The 23,978-nt window shown below is 45.9% G+C and overlaps 1 protein-coding gene across 1 annotated transcript in view; it reads left to right on the forward strand.

Moving 5' to 3' along the window:
* Window positions 1-566: 566 nt before the first annotated feature.
* Window positions 567-23,978, forward strand: part of LOC106563458 (leucine-rich repeat transmembrane protein FLRT1) — a 62,483-nt gene continuing 39,071 nt past the window's right edge. The window contains exon 1 of the mRNA XM_014129064.2: window positions 567-1,221. The gene's annotated coding sequence lies outside the window, so the exon portion shown is untranslated. The remainder of the gene's footprint in view (window positions 1,222-23,978) is intronic.

Below are 23,978 nucleotides of genomic sequence, written 5' to 3' on the forward strand. Positions count from 1 at the left end.
AGAGTCTTAGGTGTTCTGAGGTCCACCCTAATCAGTGGACTGCAACAGATGTCCAACCTCTCATTAACCTCGAAAACACCCTGTTCCAGCTTTGACTGACCGCCATGTTGGTGAATCTATCATCCACATTCATCCTCCAAAACGGCTCTGTCCTGTTCCAATACTCCCAAACTGCACTCTTCCCTCCTTCAGCCCTTCCTCTTTCTGTTGTTGTAGGCTAATCACTGATCTGACATGACTAGATGGGTGAAAAGGTATGCCGATGTTTACAATGTGAAGTTTGTATTTTATTATTTTCAAAGGAAAATCGGTCATTGTGGTTAGAATGAATTAGATATTATGGTGTGCATGTTTTCAATTTGTGTCTTTCTTTTTTGTAATTTCCTTCTGAAAACAGCAGACGCAAATTTACTCAAGTACACACACTTAAATAAATAAATATAGGTCTATGTGGGGGGAAAATACTATAGATATGGGAATGATTAACCACATTTGACGTGTCTTTATGTTAGAGAGAAAGAGAGACATCGAGAGAGAGCGAGCGAGAGAGGTCACATCTCTTTTCAGGCACAGACAAAGTAATCTCTCTCCTTTGACCACCCCATCCTCGCAACAGCAGCCAGTCTCACTTGCTTTCCTTCAGCACCCCTTCCACCCTATTCTCCCGCTCTACATCCCTGAAACCTTACCAGCTAGCGTCAGCGACAATGGTCAGTGCAGAGAGATGAAGAGGGTAAATACATCACGTTTCATTTCAATTTCGGCTATGCCATCGAAAAATTACGGGGGCTGAGAACTTCGAGGAAAATAATCTAGGGAGTGAAGATGGTTAATGAGTAATCACAAATTCTTATCACCTAACGCACAAGTTGATCAGAGCGGTCCAGCTGTCTTGGCATAACCTATTTCATTTATTTCCATTATGACCGCACATTTACTGTGGGCTATGTCGCAGCGGGAGGATATTTGAAAAGGGCAGAGGGAGGTAGGTTGCTAAGAGAGAGAGAGATAGAGAGACTTGGCAGCACATTATTATAATGATGGTGAGTGACTGATCCACACTTGACGCTGGCGACTTAATTTGGAACTACAAGCAAGGGCGATTCTGTCGTTTCGTCTGCTTCTGGAGGGCATCGGGACGAACCTACAAATTGCCTGAACAACGCTCTGAGAGGCGCACAAAAGAAAGCCTGGGAGAAAAAGACGACTGGTGTAAAGGCGGTAAGGTGAATGTTGATCATTTTGCCAGGGGAGGATTGTCAGTAGCCTAGCTATTGCACTTATTGCATTGTGCATCAGTTTGGGTGAGGCTTGCTTATAGACTGTCTTGACAAGTCAAAGCTACCAGTGGTGTCTGTCTTGATAAAGTAGGCTAGGCTACTAAATACACAAATGCAGTAAATGTGGTGAGCCTCTTGCACAATTTGCATATTAACAAAAAAATCTAGCGATTTTTTCAAAACGTATGCTTTTTCCATATGACTAACTTAAGCACTAAGGCCCGAGGGGGTGTGGTATATAGCCAATATACCACGGCTAAGGTTACAAATTCACGCACACTTGAATACCGTTTACATTACATTTCATTTCGCCTATACAGGCGGTAATGGCCGCACGAACAAGTTGGGATAGTGGAGAGTGGTTACTTCCCGTGTGGGTTACCTGTGCGTGACAAATTCTCCGTGTGTGTTTATGTTTGCGCGCGTTTTTTTATTTATTAATGCGGCATATTAGCAGAGAAGACAGTCAACCAGGGTGCTGTAGCCCATGGTAACGATGAAGTTGGTTGTGTCAGTGGAACACATTTTCTGTGATACTGTTGTATCCTTTTAGGCATACTCCCCTCTATGACAGGCCCTATGGGGGTACCAGTAAAGGTTGAAAGGCTCGACGACCTGGCACATAGCGCCTTTAGAATATCCCACTTACAAATGTTCAGGCCAGAAACAGCCCAAATATCCATATTTAAATTGCTTGACTAAACCAACTAACTGAAATATAAATGTGTAATGATGATAAATACCATAGGAATATAAATCATAGGGCTATCCCTTGGATTCTGCAGGCTCACTTGTGGTTTAAAGATTACAGCCCATATATACACAACATTACCAAATGTATGTGGACACCTGCTCTTCGAACATCTCATTCCAAAATCATGGGCATTAATATGGATTAGTCCCCACTTTACAGCCTCCACTCTTCTGAGAAGGCTTAACCACTAGATGTTGGAACATTGCTGCAGGGACTTGCTTCCATTCAGCCACAAGAGCATTAGTGAGGTCTGGCTGTGTTGGGCAATTAGGCCTGGCTCGCAGTCGGCGTTCCAATTCATCCCAAAGGGGTTTGATGGGGTTGAGGTCAGAGCTCTGTGCAGGCCAGTGAAGTTCTTCCACACCGATCTCGACAAACCATTTCTGTATGGACCTCGCTTTGTGCACGGGGGCATTGTCATGCTGAAACAGGAAAGGGCCTTCCCCAAACTGTTGCCACAAAGTTGGAAGCACAGAATTGTCTACAATGTCATTGTATGCTGTAAGATTTATCTTCACTGGAACTAAGGGGCCCGAACCAAAAAACAGCCCCAGACCATTATTCCTCCTCCGCCAAACTTTACAGTTGGCACTATACATTGGTGCAGGAAGCGTTCTCCTGGCATCCGCCAAACCAAGATTCTTCCATCGGATTGCCAGATGGTTAAGCGTGATTCATCACTCCAGTGAACGTGTTTCCACTGCTCAAGAGCCCAATGGCAGTGAGCTTTACACCACTCCAGCCGACGCTTGGCATTGCGCATGGTGATCTTAGGTTTGTGTGCGGCTGCTCAGCCATGGAAACCCATTTCATGAAGCTCCCGACGAACAGTTATTGTGCTGACGTTGCTTCCAGAGGCAGCTCTTCAGTAAGGCCATTCTACGGCAAATGTTTGTCTATGGAGATTGCATGGCTGTGTCCTTGGTTTTATAGACCTGTTAGCAACTGTGTGGCTGAAATAGCCGACTCCACTAATTTGAAGGGGTGTCCAAATACTTTTGTATATAAAGTGTATTTCAGCCTCACACCAAATATCCTCTGCTCAGTGTCAGTCCTACCTAGAGTGTCGACCTTACAGGGTTGGCAGGTAGCCTAGTGGTTAGCGTATTGGGCCAGTAACCGAAAGATTGCTAGATTGAATCCCCGAGCTGACAAGGTAAAAATATGTCTTTCTGCCCCTGAACAAGGCAGTTAACCCAATGTTGCTAGGTTGTCATTCTAAGAAATAATTTGTTCTTAACTTACTAGTTAAATAAAGGTTAAATATAAATTAGGGTGGTAGATTTCCCAGTTTTCCAGAAATACCGGTTTGACGATCCCTGGATTAGGGATGGATTAAATTGAAAATCCGGGAATCCGCCACCGGGATTTCTGGGAATTTTGGGAAAGTTACCAGAGTTTTGCAACCCTAGTCCCACCCCTTTACTCAACCCAAGTCCCACCCCTTTACTCAACTCTAGTCCCACCCCTTTACTCAAACCTAGTCCCACCTCTTTACTCAACCCTAGTCCCACCCCTTTACTCAACCCTAGTCCCACCCCTTTACTCAATTCTAGTCCCACCCCTTTACGCAAATCTAGTCCCACCCCTTTAATCAAATCAATTAATCAAATGTATTTTTATATAGCCCTTCGTACATCAGCTGATATCTCAAAGTGCTGTACAGAAACCCAGCCTAAAACCCCAAACAGCAAGCAAAGCATGTGAAAGAAGCACGGTGGCTAGGAAAAACTCCCAAGGAAAAACTCCCTAGAAAGGCCAAAAACCTAGGAAGAAACCTAGAGAGGAACCAGGCTATGAGGGGTGGCCAGTCCTCTTCTGGCTGTGCAGGGTGGATATTATAACAGAACATGGTCGAGATGTTAAAATGTTCATAAATGTTCATAAATGACCAGCATGGTCAAATAATAATAATCATAGTAGTTGTCGAGGGTGCAACAAGCACGTCCGGTGAACAGGTCAGGGTTCCATAGCCGCAGGCAGAACAGTTGAAACTGGAGCAGCAGCACGGCCAAGTGGACTGGGGACAGCAAGGAGTCATCATACCAGGTAGTCCTGAGGCATGGTCCTTACTCAACCCTAGTCCCACCCCTTTACTCAGACCTAGTCCCACCCCTTTACTCAACCCTAGTCCCACCCCTTTACTCAACCCTAGTCCCACCCCTTTACTCAACCCTAGTCCCACCCCTTTACTCAACCCTAGTCCCACCCCTTTACTCAAACCTAGTCCCACCCCTTTACTCAACCCTAGTCCCACCCCTTTACTCAACCCTAGTCCCACCCCTTTACTCAACCCTAGTCCCACCCCTTTACTCAACCCTAGTCCCACCCCTTTACTCATCCTAGTCCCACCCCTTTACTCAACCCTAGTCCCACCCCTTTACTCAACCCTAGTCCCACCCCTTTACTCATCCTAGTCCCACCCCTTTACTCAACCCTAGTCCCACCCCTTGACTCAACCCAAGTCCCACCCCTTTACTCAACCCTAGTCCCACCCCTTTACTCAACCCTAGTCCCACCCCTTTACTCAACCCTAGTCCTACCCCTTTACTCAACCCTATTCCCTCCCTTTTACTCATGCCTAGTCCCACCCCTTTACTCAACCCTAGTCCCACCCCTTTACTCATCCTAGTCCCACCCCTTTACTCATCCTAGTCCCACCCCTTTACTCACCCTAGTCCCACCCCTTTACTCAACCCTAGTCCCACCCCTTTACTCAACCCTAGTCCCACCCCTTTACTCATCCTAGTCCCACCCCTTTACTCAACCCTAGTCCCACCCCTTTACTCAACCCTAGTCCCACCCCTTTACTCATCCTAGTCCCACCCCTTTACTCAACCCTAGTCCCACCCCTTTACTCATCCTAGTCCCACCCCTTTACTCAACCCTAGTCCCACCCCTTGACTCAACACCGTGTGTTATTTCATACAGCAACACATTGACTGACACGGGCCCCAACGGGTTTAGCTTTGGAAAACAAGGATACATACAGGCCATCGAGGAACTCATTCTTTGTGAGATTGCTTTTCCTTGACATTTTTACGTGGTGGTGAGAGTTTAGGTTCTTCTTAAGGTTTTCCATCACAACAAAGCAGCTCTAAATGCCTGTAGGTGTATTAGTTGCAGTGTAATGATTTTTCTAGTCTTTTTGAGGCTCAATTCCCCCCTGAGCCCCTTGTCTCTACTGGACCCCATCAGCCTTCCTTCTCCATTTCTCTCTTTCTCATTTGCTCCATGTCCTTCCCTCTCTCCTCTCTCTCCCTTTACCTCTGTCTGTTCCTCCATAGATGGGCATTTGCATCATTTATGGCTGTTGGAGGATGGTATTAAAATCAAAGAGATATTCCCCAGGTATTGACAATGGCTTAAGTACAGCACCTCATCCATTGAGTGGCAGAACAGCAGGCACCATTATGAGCCATCAATCACACTCCTTCCTTCCTTCGCTAAATGGACTATACTAGAATGGGGCTGGAGGCACACAGGAATGAATGAATCGCTTTGGGAATGGGTCTTGATTTTTCATGCAAATGTACCTTTCTTAACTCTCCGACTCAGAATATAAATTCCTCCCATTTTAGCTGTGTTATTATGGCTGAGTTTTCCTGGTGTCATTTGGGTCTGTTAGAGAATCCTGGGTTTTTCTATTTATACAGAGTGAAACCACATTTATTCTCGGACAGTTTATCTTTATTACTCAGTGAAGTCATCTGAATATGGGCATTTTAACGGAGAGAGGTGAACACCTAGTTCCCCATGCAAACACAGTGATGCAAATGTGTGCATAATGAATAATAGCATATTATTATTTTCTTTAAATGTCACTGAGTCCCTCTGCATACATGGACGTAGCCATCAGTTTAATCAGCATCTGCATTTACCAGTACTATGATATGGTAATTACATTACTACTCAATGTTCAGTATTGTTACTGTGGGACCACTATTGGATGACCTTCCTTGTGATACCGGATGCTATTGCCCTGGGTATAAAGATCAGTGGTTTCTGGGATATCTCTTCAGTTTAAGGTTTGGTGCCATAACAGGTACCAGCTCTCTGTTCATATGATTCTTCCTTATATTTTATTTGTCCCCTGAAGTTGTGTAGCTTACTCTAATTAAACCTTGAGACATATCTGAAGTGGCAGTGTCCATGCATAATCATTCCTTACCCCGGCCTTATATCAGCATTAGCAGTAATAGGCAGTTGCAACTTTCTGTCAAACCATTTCCCCCCCTTTCCCCCCCTTTCTCTCTCTTCTTCTCATAATCTCTTCCCTATTTCTCTGTCTGTCTGTCTGTCTGTCTGTCTGTCTGTCTGTCTGTCTGTCTGTCTGTCTGTCTGTCTGTCTGTCTGTCTGTCTGTCTGTCTGTCTGTCTGTCTGTCTGTCTGTCTGTCTGTCTGTCTGTCTCTGTCTGCTGTCTCTGTCTCTGTCTCTGTCTCTGTCTCTGTCTCTCTCTCTCTCTCTCTCTCTCTCTCCTATCTGCCTCTGAGCAGCCTTGTTGCGGATGTCATCAGGAAGGTGAAAAATGAGAGGAAAGAGAGAACGAGAGACTTAGGGTTTGGGTCTTCACATTGACACCCCTCCCTCTATCCCTCTCTTCTCTTCTCCTCCATCCTCTTCTCTCACTCAGTGACAGCTGGCAGCCAGTAGGGCACAGTGGACATGCCAGCACAAGTACAGACATTTGCCAACTCCCAGAGACATACACATAGAACATAACTAATTCATACACAGCTCGCTATCGCTCACTCACTCTCCCTTTTTCTCACACACTCAAACTGTACACACTTAATGGAGCATACAAATCAAATCAAATGGTATTTGTCACATGCGCCGAATACCTTACAGTGAAATGCTTATTTACAAGCCTTAACCAACAATGCAGTTTAAGAATATTTTTTTTTCAAACTAATAAAAATACGAATAAGAAATTAAAGTAACAAATAATTAAAGAGCAGCAGTAAAATAATAGTAGTGAGGCTATATACAGGGGGTACCGGTACTGAGTCAATGTGCGGGGGCACCGGTTAGTCGAGGTAATTGAGGTAATATGTACATGTAGATAGAGTTATTAAAGTGGCTATGTATAGATAATAACAGAGAGTAGTAGCAGTGTAAAAGAGGGGGTGAGGGGGTGCAATGCAAATAGTCTGGGTAGCCATGTGATTAGATGTTCAGGAGTCGTATGGCTTGGGGGTAGAAGCTGTTTAGAAGCCTCTTGGACCTAGACTTGGCGCTCCGGTACCGCTTGCCATGCGGTAGCAGAGAGAACAGTCTATGACTAGGGTGGCTAGAGTCTTTGACAATTTTTAGGGCCTTGTCCTGGCACCACACGGCAAGGTCTCTGACCACCTCCCTATAGGCTGTCTCGTTGTTGTCGGTGATCAGGCCTACCACTGTTGTGTCATCTGCAAACTTAATGATGGTGTTGGAGTCGTGCCTGGCCGTGCAGTCATGCGTAAACCGGGAGTACAGGAGGGGACTGAGCACGCACCCCTGAGGGGCCCCCGTGTTGAGGATCAGCGTGGCGGATGTGTTGTTACCTACCCTTACCACCTGGAGGCGGCCCGTCAGGAAGTCCAGGATCCAGTTGCAGAGGGGTTTAGTCCCAGGGTCTTTAGCTTAGTGATGAGCTTTGAGGGCACTATGGTGTTGAACGCTGAGCTGTAGTCAATGAATAGCATTCTCACATAGGTGTTCCTTTTGTCCAGGTAGGAAAGGGCAGTGTGGAGTGCATTAGAGATTGCATCATCTGTGGATCTGTTAGTATGTTAGTATGCAAATTGGAGTGGGTCTAGGGTTTCTGGGATAATGGTGTTGATGTGAGCCATGACCAGCCTTTCAAAGCACTTCATAGCTACAGATTTGAGTGCTACGGGTCGGTCGTCATTTAGGCAGGTTGACCTTGGTGTTCTTGGGCACAGGCACTATGGTGGTCTGCTTGAAACATGTTAGTATCACAGACTCAGACAGGGAGAGGTTGAAAATGTCAGTGAAGACACTTGTCAGTTGATTAGTGCATGCTTGGAGTACACGTCCTGGTAATCCGTCTGGCCCTGCGGCCTTGTGAATGTTGACCTGTTTAAAGGTCTTACTCACATCGGCTGCGGAGAGCGTGATCACACAGTCGTCCGGAACAGCTGATGCTCTCATGCATGTTTCACTGTTACTTGCATCGAAGCGAGCATAGAGGTAATTTAGCTCATCTGGTAGGCTTGTGTCACTGGGCAACTCTCAGCTGTGCTTCCCTTTGTAGTCTGTAATAGTTTGCAAGCCCTGCCACATCCAACGAGCATCGGAGCCGGTGTAGTACGATTCGATCTTAGTCCTGTTTTGACACTTTGCCTGTTTGATGGTTCGTCGGAGGGCATAGTGGGATTTCTTATAAGCTTCCGGGTTAAAGTCCCACTCCTTGAAAGCGGCAGCTCTAACCTTTAGCTCAGTGCGGATGTTGCCTGTCATCCATGGCTTCTGGTTGGGGTATGTACATACAGTCACTGAGGGGACGATGTCATCGATGCACATATTGATGAAGCCAGTGACTGTATTATGTACATGCAGTCCTGTATGCAGTCAGAGTTCACAATAAATACGCTGCACCCTATTGGTAAACTGGATTATAGTAACTGGATTCAGAACTCTAATTACTGATAAAGAGCACTCAGTATATGAAGACCACACTGGCTGAGCCGAGTGTCTCCTTCCTCAAAAGCCCCGACATTAGAGAGTACAGTCGATTTGAATCCCTGCTCTCCTGGTCTAGCCCTTTAGTGCAATGACCCCATTAATTCAACAATTTACACAAGGAACACATGCTCAGATCACTTTAGCATGCTACAGACCATTCTGTACAGCATGTAGTAACTCAGGTCCTTTAAGTTGAACAGTAAAGCTCATTTTACCGTATTCCTTAGATATATTGGAGCACCGCCATACTAGTTAATTGGCCCAGGAAAGTCACATGAGACTTTTGAAGAATGCATAATTACTGTTGATTAAAAACAGAACATGCAGTTGGTTGTTTATTACTGTTGATTAAGGGTAGGATTAAAAACAGAACATGCAGTTGGTTGTTTATTACTGTTGATTAAGGGTAGGATTAAAAACAGAACATGCAGTTGGTTGTTTATTACTGTTGATTAAGGGTAGGATTAAAAACAGAACATGCAGTTGGTTGTTTATTACTGTTGATTAAGGGTAGGATTAAAAACAGAACATGCAGTTGGTTGTTTATTTTTAATTGGTGTGTCACACTTACAGCTGGTTTTAAGAAGACTTTCGGAAGATATATAGTTGTTGCTAATGAAAATGAGTGTTTTTTTGTTTTCTGTGCATTACAATGACCAAACCATCACTACTGCTGCAGAGGTGAGAATATATTTCCATAATTAGCTTAAATGCATATCAGCAGTGCATGTTGGCCTGAAGTGGAAATTCTGCATTTTGACTCTGAAACCCTCAAGTGTTTTGAGACTTGCATACAGATAAGAAGAAATACTGTATAATGGCATACTATTTTAGATGCTCTCGAGTGACCACAAAAAGTAAGAGGAAGACGTTTAAGCAATAAGGCCCGAGGGGGTGTGGTATATGGCCAATATACCACGGCTAAGGGCTGTTCTTATCCAGGACGCAACGCGGAGTGCCTGGATACAGCCCTTAGCCGTGGTATATTGGCCATATATCACAACCCCCGAGGTGCCTTATTGCTATTATAAACTGGTTACCAACATAATTAGAGCAGTAAAAATAAATGTTTTGTCATACCCGGGGTATACCACAGCAGTCAGTATTCAGGGCTTGAACCACCCAGTTTCTACATTTACATTTTTTACATTTTAGTAGACGCTCTTATCCAGAGCGACTTACAGTATTGAATGCATACATTTTTTTCCATACTGGTCCCCCGTGGGAATCCAACCCACAACCCTGGCGTTGCAAACACCATGCTCTACCAACTGAGCCACACGGGACCATTTCTATATATTGATATAGCACAGCAACATAATAGACATTTACTAACATGTTGCTCACACAAAACCAAGAAGCAAAGCTCAATAAGATGTTTTTTTAGATTTGTAAAACATCTGAAACAAACAGCAGAATGATTTAACAATTTAACAGTAAAAGAGGAACTGTATGTTCAGTTATTTGGACCAGCTAGAATCATTTCAGGCAGAATTTCCTCAAGCCCCATAATTTATCTGAAGTGATCAACACCTGGAGTAAAGTACTTCAAATCAAACTGAGCTCGCTGCCATAAAGCATGCATGAATACAGTTTCAAGTTTCATCGATTAAACTTGCAGACAACTCTGGAAGGTATTAATAAGGAATGTTCTCCACAGACTGTCTGGTTCTGATAATTATATTTCATCAACTCTTCATGGCAAGGTTTTAATATCACAATTCGGACAGACTGTTGATTCAGATTCCCAGAGATATGTTCAGCCCTCTTCCACAAATGGGACCTGACATTTGGGTTGGTTTGATGTTAGTGAGGGGGCTAGAGGCTTAACAACAGTATTAAAAAACGTGGATTTGATCTCTCTGGGCTTTCTGGAGGGCTGGGTTACAGACCTCTCCACCAGATTATGAAAGTACAGATGCCAGCCATTGCAAACACATGAGATTATGGCTACACAAATGTAGAGTGGCAGCAGACAAGATTATAGTACAAGATTAGGCCCATGCATGCGCCCACACATAAATGGATATGCATGTCCTCACACTCTCTCTCGCTCTCTTGCTCTCTCTCCCCCCACCCCCCTCTCTCTCTTTCCCACACACACATTAATACATTGTTACAGTTGTGCCCAGAAACATACCCACGTGAGTTCCCACTCGTAAAACGCACACACACGTAAACACATGAACTCAATAGCTATGTGTAATCCGGGATTATTACAGTACAGAGAGGCAGTGCTTGTCAGACACTTCATATTAAAGCCACCACACAATGCAGCAGCAGATTAGAGGGAGGCAGGAATAGAAATAAAAAGAAGTACAGGACAGGATCAAGATGAACATGGAGGGATGAGAGCGGAGAGACAGTGATGAAGACAAAGAGGGAGGAGGACTTGTTGTGAGAGAGATGGATACAGAGACATAGAGAGAGAGAGAGAGAGAGAGAGAGAGATGGAGAGTGAGAGAGCAATACAGTGAGAGAGAGCGATAGAGAGTGAGAGAGCAATACAGAGAGAGGGAGAGCGATAAAGAGTGAGAGAGCGATACAGAGAGAGCGAAAGCGATAGAGTGAGAGTGAGAGCGAGAGAGAGAGCGAGAGAGAGAGAGAGAGAGAGAGAGAGAGAACAGGATTTACCAGGGCTCTGTGGAGATGTGAGACAGTTTGCATGCCTTCCAGTTGCCCTATCAGATGGATATCATTGTGACCGCAATTTTTATCATCAACACTAATTAATGACAGGCGAGCTGGCATGTTTGAGCTAATTTGGCTTGCTTGGCATTCAGATGTTGTGAGTTGCATTTCAAGGATTTCTCCCCTGAGGCTTCCAGTACCTCTACTCCTCCAGTACCTCTACTCCTCCAGTACCTCTACTCCCTCCAGTACCTCTACTCCTCCAGTACCTCTACTCCTCCAGTACCTCTACTCCTCCAGTACCTCTACTCCTCCAGTACCTCTACTCCTTCAGTACCTCTACTCCTCCAGTACCTCTACTCCTCCAGTACCTCTATTCCTCCAGTACCTCTACTCCTCCAGTACCTCTACTCCTTCAGTACCTCTACTCCTCCAGTACCTCTACTCCTTTAGTACCTTTACTCCTCCAGTACCTCTATTCCTCCAGTACCTCTACTCCTCCAGTGTCGCTACTCCTCCAGTGTCGCTACTCCTCCAGTACCTCTATTCCTCCAGTACCTCTATTCCTCTAGTACCTCTACTCCTCCAGTACCTATACTCCTCCAGTACCTCTACTCCTCCAGTACCTATACTCCTCCAGTACCTCTACTCCTCCAGTACCTATACTCCTCCAGTACCTATACTCCTCCAGTACCTATACTCCTCCAGTACCTCTACTCCTCCAGTACCTCTACTCCTCCAGTACCTATACTCCTCCAGTACCTCTACTCCTCCAGTACCTCTATTCCTCCAGTGTCGCTACTCCTCCAGTGTCGCTACTCCTCCAGTACCTCTACTCCTCCAGTACCTCTATTCCTTCAGTACCTCTACTCCTCCAGTACCTCTATTCCTCCAGTACCTCTACTCCTCTAGTACCTCTACTCCTCCAGTACCTATACTCCTCCAGTACCTCTACTCCTCCAGTACCTATACTCCTCCAGTACCTCTACTCCTCCAGTACCTCTACTCCTCCAGTACCTATACTCCTCCAGTACCTCTACTCCTCCAGTACCTCTATTCCTCCAGTACCTCTACTCCTCCAGTACCTCTATTCCTCCAGTGTCGCTACTCCTCCAGTGTCGCTACTCCTCCAGTACCTCTACTCCTCCAGTACCTCTATTCCTTCAGTACCTCTACTCCTCCAGTACCTCTATTCCTCCAGTACCTCTACTCCTCCAGTACCTCTATTCCTCCAGTACCTCTATTCCTCCAGTACCTCTACTCCTCCAGTACCTCTACTCCTCCAGTACCTCTACTCCTCCAGTACCTATACTCCTTCAGTACCTATACTCCTCCAGTACCTCTACTCCTCCAGTACCTATACTCCTCCAGTACCTCTACTCCTCCAGTACCTCTACTCCTCCAGTACCTCTACTCCTTCAGTACCTCTACTCCTCCAGTACCTCTATTCCTCCAGTACCTCTATTCCTCCAGTACCTCTATTCCTCCAGTACCTCTACTCCTCCAGTACCTCTACTCCTCCAGTACCTCTATTCCTCCAATACCTCTACTCCTCCAGTACCTCTATTCCTCCAGTACCTCTACTCCTCCAATACCTCTACTCCTCCAGTACCTATACTCCTCCAGTACCTCTACTCCTCCAGTACCTATACTCCTCCAGTACCTCTATTCCTCCAGTACCTCTACTCCTCCAGTACCTCTACTCCTCCAGTACCTCTATTCCTCCAGTACCTCTACTCCTCCAGTACCTCTATTCCTCCAGTACCTCTATTCCTCCAGTACCTCTACTCCTCCAATACCTCTACTCCTCCAGTACCTATACTCCTCCAGTACCTCTACTCCTCCAGTACCTATACTCCTCCAGTACCTCTACTCCTCCAGTACCTCTACTCCTCCAGTACCTCTATTCCTCCAGTACCTCTATTCCTCCAGTACCTCTACTCCTCCAATACCTCTATTCCTCCAGTACCTCTGTCCTCCAATACCTCTACTCCTCCAGTACCTATACTCCTCCAGTACCTCTACTCCTCCAGTACCTCTACTCCTCCAGTACCTCTATTCCTCCAGTACCTCTACTCCTCCAGTACCTCTATTCCTCCAGTACCTCTATTCCTCCAGTACCTCTATTCCTCCAGTACCTCTACTCCTCCAGTGTCGCTACTCCTCCAGTACCTCTACTCCTCCAGTATCTCTACTCCTCCAGTATCTCTACTCCTCCAGTACCTCTACTCCTCCAGTACCTCTACTCCTTCAGTACCTATACTCCTCCAGTACCTCTACTCCTCCAGTACCTCTACTCCTCCAGTACCTCTATTCCTTCAGTACCTCTACTCCTCCAGTAACTCTACTCCTTCAGTACCTCTATTCCTCCAGTACCTCTATTCCTCCAGTACCTCTATTCCTCCAGTACCTCTATTCCTCCAGTACCTCTACTCCTCCAGTACCTCTACTCCCCCAGTACCTCTATTCCTCCAGTACCTCTACTCCTCCAGTACCTCTACTCCTTCAGTACCTCTACTCCTTCAGTACCTCTACTCCTCCAGTACCTCTACTCCTCCAGTACCTCTACTCCTTCAGTACCTCTATTCCTCCAGTACCTCTATTCCTCCAGTACCTCTATTCCTCCAGTACCTCTACTCCTTCAGTACCTCTACTCCTCCAGTACCTCTATTCCTCCAGTACCTCTACTCCTCCAGTACCTCTACTCCTTCAGTACCTCTATTCCTCCAGTACCTCTATTCCTCCAGTACCTCTATTCCTCCAGTACCTCTACTCCTTTAGTACCTTTACTCCTTCAGTACCTCTATTCCTCCAGTACCTCTATTCCTCCACTCTATTCCTCCAGTACCTCTACTCCTTTAGTACCTTTACTCCTCCAGTACCTCTATTCCTCCAGTACCTATAAGGAAATTGTAGATAATAGTTATGTATTCCCTATGCCTGGTTATAAAGTATCTGGGAAAGAAGAATGCATTCAACCAATCACAAAATTAATTTTTCTGTACTCATAAATAAGGTGAGCAGTGTAGAGTAATGGTTTCTTGGAATCCATCAGTTACTCTATATAGCTGGTTATTTCTCAACCATTTTCCAGAGAGACCCATTCTGAGCCACAGTTTGAGGATATGGCAGTAGACTGAATGTAGACTAGAGAGCTATTTCGAGGTAACTGAGCCCACAGCCTGTCCAGATGTTTTCCCCCTGAGACATCTGTGTGGATTACCTCAAATTACGCCCTTCATCTGAACCCTAAATAAATTATACCCACAATTGTGTTTTACTTGCCATATGGGGATATATTCTCTACCAACCGACCAATCAATCATTCCTTCAATTCAACCCCTAGATCAATCATGTTTTAGTGGATGATGTGTGTTAAGCGGTAGACGAGCCGTCACAGGAAGCTTAACATAATGAGATAAGGCAGAGGACCGCACCTAATTGGATTACATTAGCAGACCGCATTCACAACAACAAAGACAGGCCTGAATTAAATAAGTCCCATTCAAACACAGTTTGTTGTGAAGATGAGACTGGATCAGGTGCAGGTGGATGGCCTTCCGGAAAGCAGCGCCGAGAGGCGTATGTATGTGTGTGTGACGAGTAGAAACAGGCCCATGTCCACACAGACCTGTCCCTCCTGCACCTTGGACAGGTTCATTCCTCTCTCCTTCCCTTCATCCATCCCAAGTTCCCTCCTGCCATTGAGAAATCATCTCTGTGCTTCAGGCTCTCTGGTCATCTTTTATGCTTCAGACTCTCTTGTCTTGTTTGTGAAATGAACTACAATGATCAGTTGTGCAGAAAATGTTGCAGAGTTCAAATGGAGTTCATTGGCACTGTTGTGTCTCCTGGATATTTGTTTTTTTGCTCTCTGTCTTGTATAGCCGGAGTGAAATGTGGACGAGGCTTGGGATGAAACGTCCCACCACTAATTATTTATTTCTCAGTCTGGTGTGTTTCCATACTGGAGGTCTTCACAGAACCACCTGTACCCAAGACCCGATCTGGGACCCGAGCGGATCCGGATCCACAATTCTAAGTAATGTCACGAGTTTGGGTCGGATCTGACATGGTTTTAACTGACTTGTCTAGAAGGGCCCGTACAGATTCGAATGCGACTACTGCAGCAGAGACAGAGAGACAAATTTCATAATTTATGCTGCTGTTCTTGCTTTTCACGAGAGTGGAGCATGGCGCGTGTAGCTTGTTGTTGGCCAATCATGAGTCATCAAAGTGGCAATAGGCTACAGTCATAGAGTCTAGCTCCGTGTGTGGCAAAAGTTAGGAGATATCTAATCAGGGTTGGGGAGTAACGGATTACATGTAATCCGTTACATGTAAGGGATTACAAAAAACGGTCACTGTAATCCGTTATGTTACCAGCAAAAATATTGTAATCAGATTACAGATACTTTTGAAAAACTAGATGATTACTTCAAGGATTACTTTTAAATTCAGAAAGGATGTTTGCGAAAAATGACATTCAAATCAGCATTGAAAAAGTCAGAGACCACTATGATGACACACCAAAAAAGTGCAGGAATAGGCTTTTGTAGGCTACAGTCCAAGCTATGTCTTCCAATGGTGAGACTGCTGGCGGCATCCAAAGATTATCCAACTTGAATATATGCTTGGAGGTAAGGATGACAGCAGTGGTGTATTCTACGGGGATATCACTTACTATTGATATCTACATGGTGCTGCTCTCTCATTTAGTTATTTGCGCCTTATGGATTGTGGTTGTTGTGGATGGCTGCTCACAAATCTAAAAGGGTATTTGAACCCAATAATGGTTGAATTCAAGAAGTTTAAGCTGCCTGTCAATCATTGTTTTTTATGAGCACAGCATTTCTTTTTCAACTTGAATCATTGAGCCCAATTAGTCCTCCATGACAACAAAACCAAAAAACAACAGAGTAGGGCTGGCTAATAAGTCCTTAGTTTTGGGGTCACGCTCAGGTAAAACCATTTGGCTAATCTATACTTCCAAGTCCAATTCTTGAAGATCAAGGGGTATACATTTATTGGAATGACTGGAATTCTGATAGACTTTGGTTTTTAATGTAAAGATAAAATTAAAACATATTATTATATGTAGTAGAAAGTGATGGGTTAGAAGAAGCCTACATAACCAACCCATAAAGTAAAATGTAACATCCCATATTTGGCCAGCTATGTAAACACTAACATTGATTTATCCTGCAATGGATGTCATTCAGTTGGTAACATACATTTTTATCTTCTTCTAATGCTTCTTAATTAAGGTGAATGTAATCTAAAAGTAATCAGATTACGTTACTGAGTTTGGGTAATCCAAAAGTTACGTTACCGATTACAGTTTTGGACAGGTAACTAGTAACTGTAACAGATTATATTTAGAAAGTAACCTACCCAACCCTCTATCTAATCAATGGAAAATGGAATCAAAATGATGGATTTAAAAGTTAAAGGACAAGGATAGGCTACAATGACCAGTAGCCAACAGGTAGGGTGCTACTTAATATTCTGAATGGAGTTGTTGTTATTTGTAACTGTAGGATGAGAAAGCGTGTGCACTGCATCCTCAGTTAGCCTAGCTAGCTTAACTAGCTTCTCCCAGTTTGATGCAGTCAAGACAGTTACAACGTAATCATATTTGATGATAAATAACCTAGCTATGGCAGCTATTAGTCTACTATAGCGCGAGTCTTGGTTGGTTGCTGTCTCTCGTCTCTTGCTCCCTCCTCCCTGTGTCACTCGCTCACAGTATAGTCCCTTCCTGCTTACTAGAATTGCACTTCTCTCCCTCCCCTCGCGCTTTATCAGCTCTGGTTAATAAAGTAGCTTAAAAATGTACTTTTCTGCTGCTTCCCACACTTGGATTGGATCAGACCGGTTCTGGATCCAACCAGGTCTAAATGGAATGGGTCCATCTGTCCTCGGGTCCATTCGGAATGGGTGACTCTATTTAAAAATGTATTTATGCATATCGGGTCCAGGTGGGAAAGCCCCAGGTCCATTTCGGAACGGGTCAACTTTTTGAACCTGTTAAGACCTATATTCCATACCCACTGGGCACACACTGGTTGAATCAATGTTGTTTCCACGTCATTTCAATGAAATTACATTGAACCAAAGTGAAATAGACATCTGTGCCCAGTGTTTTTTTTTACCCCTTTTTTCTCCCCAATTTCATGATATCCAATTGGTAGTTACAGTGTTGTCCCATCACTGCAACTCCCGTACAGACTCGGGAGAGGCGAAGGTCGAAAGCCATGCGTCTTCCTAAACACGACCCGCCAAGTCGCACTGCTTCTTGACACACTGCTCGCTTAACCCGGAAGCCAGCCGCACCAATCTGTTGTAGGAAACACTGTCCAGCTGGCGACCTGAAGTCAGTGCGCATGCTCCCGGCCACCACAAGGAGTCGCTAGAGTTCAATGGCACAAGGACATCCCAGCCGGCCAAACCCTCCCCTAACCCGGACGACGCTGGGCCAATTGTACGCCATCTCATGGGTCTCCCGGTTGCGGCTGGCTGCGACACAGCCGGGGATCGAACCCTGGCCTGTAGCACTGCGACGCCGTAGACCACTGCGCCACTCTGGAGGCCCCGGGTGCTGCATTTCTGTTAATACTCTAATACAAAGGTTCCAGTGTGTAGTCAGGTTCAGGTGAATACTATTGTCACACAGAGAGACACATTGGTAAAAACCAAAGTGGATCACCAGAATACCTATGAGAACGTATTGTACAGGCCTGTCACTGTGCAGCTCATCTTGCTGGGTTGGGAGGGGTGCTGTCACTATAGCAGATGTCTATTCTCAATTTTACAGAAATAATACAGAGTGCCACCTGAATTCCTGATATACAATTTTCCAAAGTGTCAGACAGCTAACAGGCTTCAGTAGAGGACTCATAGTCAGCCATATGAGTGTGAATTTGTTCCAGTCTGGAAATATTAGAGAAATACTAGCTTAGCAAACATACGAAGTTGTCTCAACTTCTCAATTGAAGTGAAGTCATTGCCTTTGTGGCGGTGTTATTAAGGGAGTGGGTTTATGACTAGCAGTTTTTCAAGAACTAAAGGAAGAGCTGCACTCACTTTCAATTGTAAAATCTGCAATATAGCTAATGGAATATTGCCTTGTGGTCAGTGTGGGAAAGGACCCACAAGACGAAAGTTGACACAGAGAGAGAGAGACAGCGGAGAGAGACAGGGGGGGGAGAGGGGGGAGAGAGAGAGGGGGGGAGAGCGAGAGAAAGAGAGAGAGAGCGAGAGTGTTAGAGTGGAGTGGGGGGTTGTTGGAGTAGACCGCAGAGAGAAAAGGAATTGAAAGAGAAAAATAGGAGAGTAAAGGGAGCGAAACAAGAGACAGATGGAGAGTGACAAAAAGTCAATCAAGTGGGCATGTGGAGACTGAGATGTAGAAACATTAGGGATGCTTTACGTCAGAGGGAGAGAATCAGGACCTCGAGAATTAAACGGGGACTCTGCCCAATGTCCCCCTATTCTCTCTTTACTGCTGTCTCCTTCCATTTGTCTCCCTCTGCTGCCTCCTTCAATCCCTCATTCTCTTTCTCCGTTAGTGCGTGTATTGTACAGTATGGTGGCTCAAGTGGCCCAAAGCCTGTGGGATGTGTCAACATGCAAACCCATTAAATCATTAGAGCCCATTTATTATTAACTCAGAATAACACACAGCTGAGGATGCAACTTTTAAAATGGAAGTCACAGACAGTGCTGCTCACTCAGCTCTCCCCCCACTCTACCTTGCTGCAACATCAATCGAAGCCAATATGTCATTTTTCACACCCTCCAAAATGTGGAATTGACCAAAAACAGTGTCTGTATTGATCAAATAACCTGTGAACACAGGCGGCAACTATGGTTTAGTGGATGACACCCTGTCGCCCTCCTGAGGGGTTGAAAGTTGTAATTTAAAGGTGTCATCCAAATATGAGTCACAGATGAGATTAGCCTGTGTTCTCTGCACGCCCTCTGTCCCTTTCCCTCTCTCCCTCCCTTCCCCAGTGACTGCCCCTCAGCTTCTCTCTTTCCCTCCCTCCCTCCCTCCCTCCCTCCCTCCCTCCCTCCCTCCTCCCTCCCTCCCTCCCTCCCTCCCTCCCTCCCTCCCTCCCTCCCCTAGTGCCTGCCTCCCAGCTTCTCTCCCTCCTCTCTTCTCTCTCCCTCCTCTCTGCTCTCTCTCTCTCTCTCTCTCTCCTCTCTCTCTCCCTCCTTCTCCCCTTAACTCCCTTCTCCACTGCCTCCCTACCAGCTTCTTTCCCTCTTGCTCCATCCCTCCCTCCGTCTCTGTCTCCCCCTCCCAAACTTTTCTCTGTGCGTTGACCCTGTCCCCTCCCTCGCTCCACCTGTGTGACTGTGTGACTTCAGCATTAGAGGAGGGAGGTAGAGAGGAAGCAGAGATGTATAGAGAGGGGAGAGAGCTGAGAGGAGGGAGAGATAGGGAGACAGAGAGGAGGGCGAGAGAGAGCAGTGAGGAGAGAGAGAGAGCAGTGAGGAGGGGGAGAGAGAGCAGAGAGGAGGGAGAGAGAGAGCAGAGAGGAGGGAGAGAGAGAGCAGAGAGGAGGGAGAGAGAGAGCAGAGAGGAGGGAGAGAGAGAGCAGTGAGGAGGGAGAGAGAGAGCAGAGAGGAGGGAGAGAGAGAGCAGAGAGGAGGGAGAGAGAGAGCAGAGAGGAGGGAGAGAGAGAGCAGAGAGGAGGGAGAGAGAGAGCAGAGAGGAGGGAGAGAGAGAGCAGAGAGGAGGGAGAGAGAGCAGAGAGGAGGGAGAGAGAGAGCAGTGAGGAGGGAGAGAGAGAGCAGAGAGGAGGGAGAGAGAGAGCAGGTAGGAGGGAGAGAGAGAGCAGAGAGGAGGGAGAGAGAAAGCAGAGAGGAGGGAGAGAGAGAGCAGAGAGGAGGGAGAGAGAGAGCAGAGAGGAGGGAGAGAGAGAGAGAGAGGAGGGAGAGAGAGAGCAGAGAGGAGGGAGAGAGAGAGCAGAGAGGAGGGAGAGAGAGAGCAGAGAGGAGGGAGAGAGAGAGCAGAGAGGAGGGAGAGAGAGAGCAGAGAGGAGGGAGAGAGAGAGCAGAGAGGAGGGAGAGAGAGAGCAGAGAGGAGGGAGAGAGAGAACAGAGAGGAGGGAGAGAGAGAGAGCAGAGAGGAGGGAGAGAGAGAGAGCAGAGAGGAGGGAGAGAGAGAGCAGAGAGGAGGGAGAGAGAGAGAGAGAGAGAACAGAGAGGAGGGAGAGAGAGAGCAGAGAGGAGGGAGAGAGAGAGAGCAGAGAGGAGGGAGAGAGAGAGCAGAGAGGAGGGAGAGAGAGAGCAGAGAGGAGAGAGAGAGAGAGCAGAGAGGAGGGAGAGAGAGAGAGCAGAGAGGAGGGAGAGAGAGAGCAGAGAGGAGGGAGAGAGAGAGCAGAGAGGAGGGAGAGAGAGCAGAGAGGAGGGAGAGAGAGCAGTGAGGTGTCTAGCACTTAAATTGCCTGTTTATTTCCAGTCATCGCATCAATTACACTGTGTGTGTGTGTGTGTGTGTGTGTGTGTGTGTGTGTGTGTGTGTGTGTGTGTTTGTGCATGCGTGTGTGTTGAAGGGGGAGCCAGTGTGTGGCAGCCCTGAGATCGGCAGCAGAATCTCTCCTCTCAGGGGAGAAGGGGCGTGTCTGTGCTGTGTGACAGGCTGCAGTGATTAGTAGAGCTCAGCGGACAGCATTTATCCAACTCAGCCGAGGGCATGAACAATTTTTGCCTGCAACTCTGCAATTTGTCTCCCTACACATCATATAGGGACAAATGGGGTTTGTGCACTTTTCAGTCATGTGTATTCTTATAGGGTTACATGTATGACTGGTAATGTTATTTTTCTCATGTACTTAGCTACATATATTTTTACATAAGAACATGTTGATAATTTATTGTTGCTACTATAGTATTATTAGTGTTACTACACAGGTATAAGAGCAAGTAAATGCAACGGGAAGTGGATCTTCTGACTTACATCCTGTGACAGAAGGAGATGACAGGAGCTGAAACCATCATCTGAGAAGGAAGGTGCATTAGGGATTCTTAATGAATACTACTTAATTACTTTGCTGAGTGCAATCATTCAGCACATTGGCAAGTGATGATGCCTGTTATTAGGGGGTGAAAAAACAGCTGATATGCTAAAGGCCCAGTGCAGTCAAAACATATTTTCCTGTGTTTTCTATAAACACTATGAGGCTGGAATAATGATGATAATTCCCTTTTAGTGTGAGAGCTGTTTCAAAAGACAACCTGAAATTTCAGCCTGTTTTGGTGGGAGGGATTTTTGGCCGAGCTGGTGACATCATCAGCAGGTAAATGGGTTAATAGACCAATAAAGAGAGTTACAAACCTTTGCCAATAACGACTAGTTTTCAGTTTCCCCCTCCCCACTCAGACCCCTCCCAAACAGTCTTAGCAAAATTCTTGTTTGAGAAATGTCTCTTTGTAAAGAAGCTAGAAAACGTCAAAACAAGCAGTGCTTTTAATCAACTAGTGAATAGCCAATCATAGACAGAGATAGTCTTCAGAAACAGCTCAGTCCTGTAAGATAGAGGAAGCATGCTCATTAGATTAGAATAACTTGTCCTCGTGCCAACTTGATCGCTTATTGATCACATGCTTGGAGCAAAGCAATCACAGGCTGATTCTTTTAGTAGGGGGATGGTCTCTTCAACCACAAATCTTACTGGTTGGCTTACCTCTGTCTCACAGGAGGTTGGTGCACCTTAATTGGGGAGGATGGGCTCGTGGTAATGACTGGAGCGGAATGGGTGGAATGGTATCAAATACATCAAACACATGGTTTCCATTCACTCCATTCCAGCCATTATTATGAGCCGTCCTCCCCTCAGCAGCCTCCACTGCTCTGTTGGTACAGTATATTAGCGCGTGGCACATGGATCGTGTGTGTGTGCGTGTGTGTGTGTGACAGGTTTATTGACCTGTCTTCGTCCCCCAGGGATGCACACACAGCTCTTTTATGACCAGTGAAATAATGAATCATCTGATAATGAACCTGAGACTGTTAATTAGAGCTCCATCACAAGGAGGAACGTTTAAACAGCTCCCCATCTATCACCCCCTCCGTTTCTCTCCTCTTCTATCTCTCCATTCTCATATCCTTTAGAACATGGCCTGTCTTTCCTTCTTGACCCTCAAAAACCCACACCTTCATCATTCCTTGTCCCTCTATTTTCACTCCCTCTTTCTCCTCTCTTCCTCCTCCTCTATCCTCCCTGCTGTCTTTACATGAGTCTCACTGGCTACTCCACTTGGCTCAGTTTGCACCAATATTTGTGTTTCCGACAAAGACTGCTCTCCTGCCGCTATCTCATCACTTAATATTTCTCCCACCTCTTTCATTCCTCACATCTCCCCCGCAACCACTCTCTCCTTCCCCCCCTCGTCTCTCCTCTACCTGAATTAGGCACGTCAAAGATCATCCAGTTGAACGTTTAGAGAGGCGACTGATCGGAGAGGGGAATAGAGGATGGAACCGTCTGAAGGGCTGAAAATGGTACCTGCACAAAGGGCTGCAGACAGAGCAGGGGGATGGAAATATCATTTTATGGAGAGAAATCCACAGATGAGGAGAAAGGGAGCCAGCGATAATGATTCTGAATGAGTTTAGAGAGAGGTGGAGAGGGTGGGAGACAGAGAGAATGAGAGAGGGTAAAATGAGATGTACTGCATATGTACTGCATATGGGTCTCTTAATTAACTGTGTTAAAAGCTTTCTTATTAGGACTGATGCTCTACAGTGGAGGGAGGAAGAGAAAACACTCTCCTTCAGCTGCACATCCAGCCCAGCCTCACAGACACAGAGAAAAGGGGAGAGACAGGGAATCAGAAGGAAATGTTGTCTTTAGCAGGAAGGAAGAAAAGTCTGAGACCATCTTTTAATGTCAGTTCATCTAACTTAGTTTATCACTTTGCTCTGTATTTATCCTTTTTTTAATCCCCCACTCCACTCCCCACCTCTCTCTCTCTTCCTCCCTCCATCCCTCTCTATCTCTCTCTCTCTCTCTCTCTCTCCCTTTCCCTCTCACCCTCTCTCTCTTTCTCTCTCTCTCTCTCTCTCTCTCTCTACCTCTCTCTCTCTCTCTCTCTCTCTCTTCCCTCTCACCCTCTCTCTCTCTCTCTCTCCCTTCCCTCTCACCCTCTCTCTCTCTCTCTCTCTCTCTCTCTCTCTCTCTTCCTCCCTCCATCCCTCTCTATCTCTCTCTCTCTCTCTCCCTTTCCCTCTCACCCTCTCTCTCTTTCTCTCTCGCTCTCTCTCTCTTCCTCCCCCCCTCTCTCTCTCTCTCTCTCTCTCTCTCTCTCTCTCTCTCTCTCTCTCTCTCTCTCTCACTCACTCCACTGCCAGTGAATAGATGTAATGTGTAACACAGTGTTAAAAGTCCAGTCACATCGCAGCGTGTCTGTGTGTGAGAGTATTGTCTGTGTGTCCAATAATTTCAGGTTACTCTCCAGTCACTGATTCATATTAAATCAGAGTGACTAATAAACGGACACACACACACACACACACATGCACAAATCGACGCACACTGTATTGTATTCTTAATTTATGTACTCGACACATAAAGGATTTTACTCTTCTGTAATACCCCCTGGGAATGAT

Source organism: Salmo salar, chromosome ssa11, assembly GCF_905237065.1.
Source record: "Salmo salar chromosome ssa11, Ssal_v3.1, whole genome shotgun sequence".
Taxonomy (NCBI): Eukaryota; Metazoa; Chordata; class Actinopteri; order Salmoniformes; family Salmonidae; genus Salmo; species Salmo salar.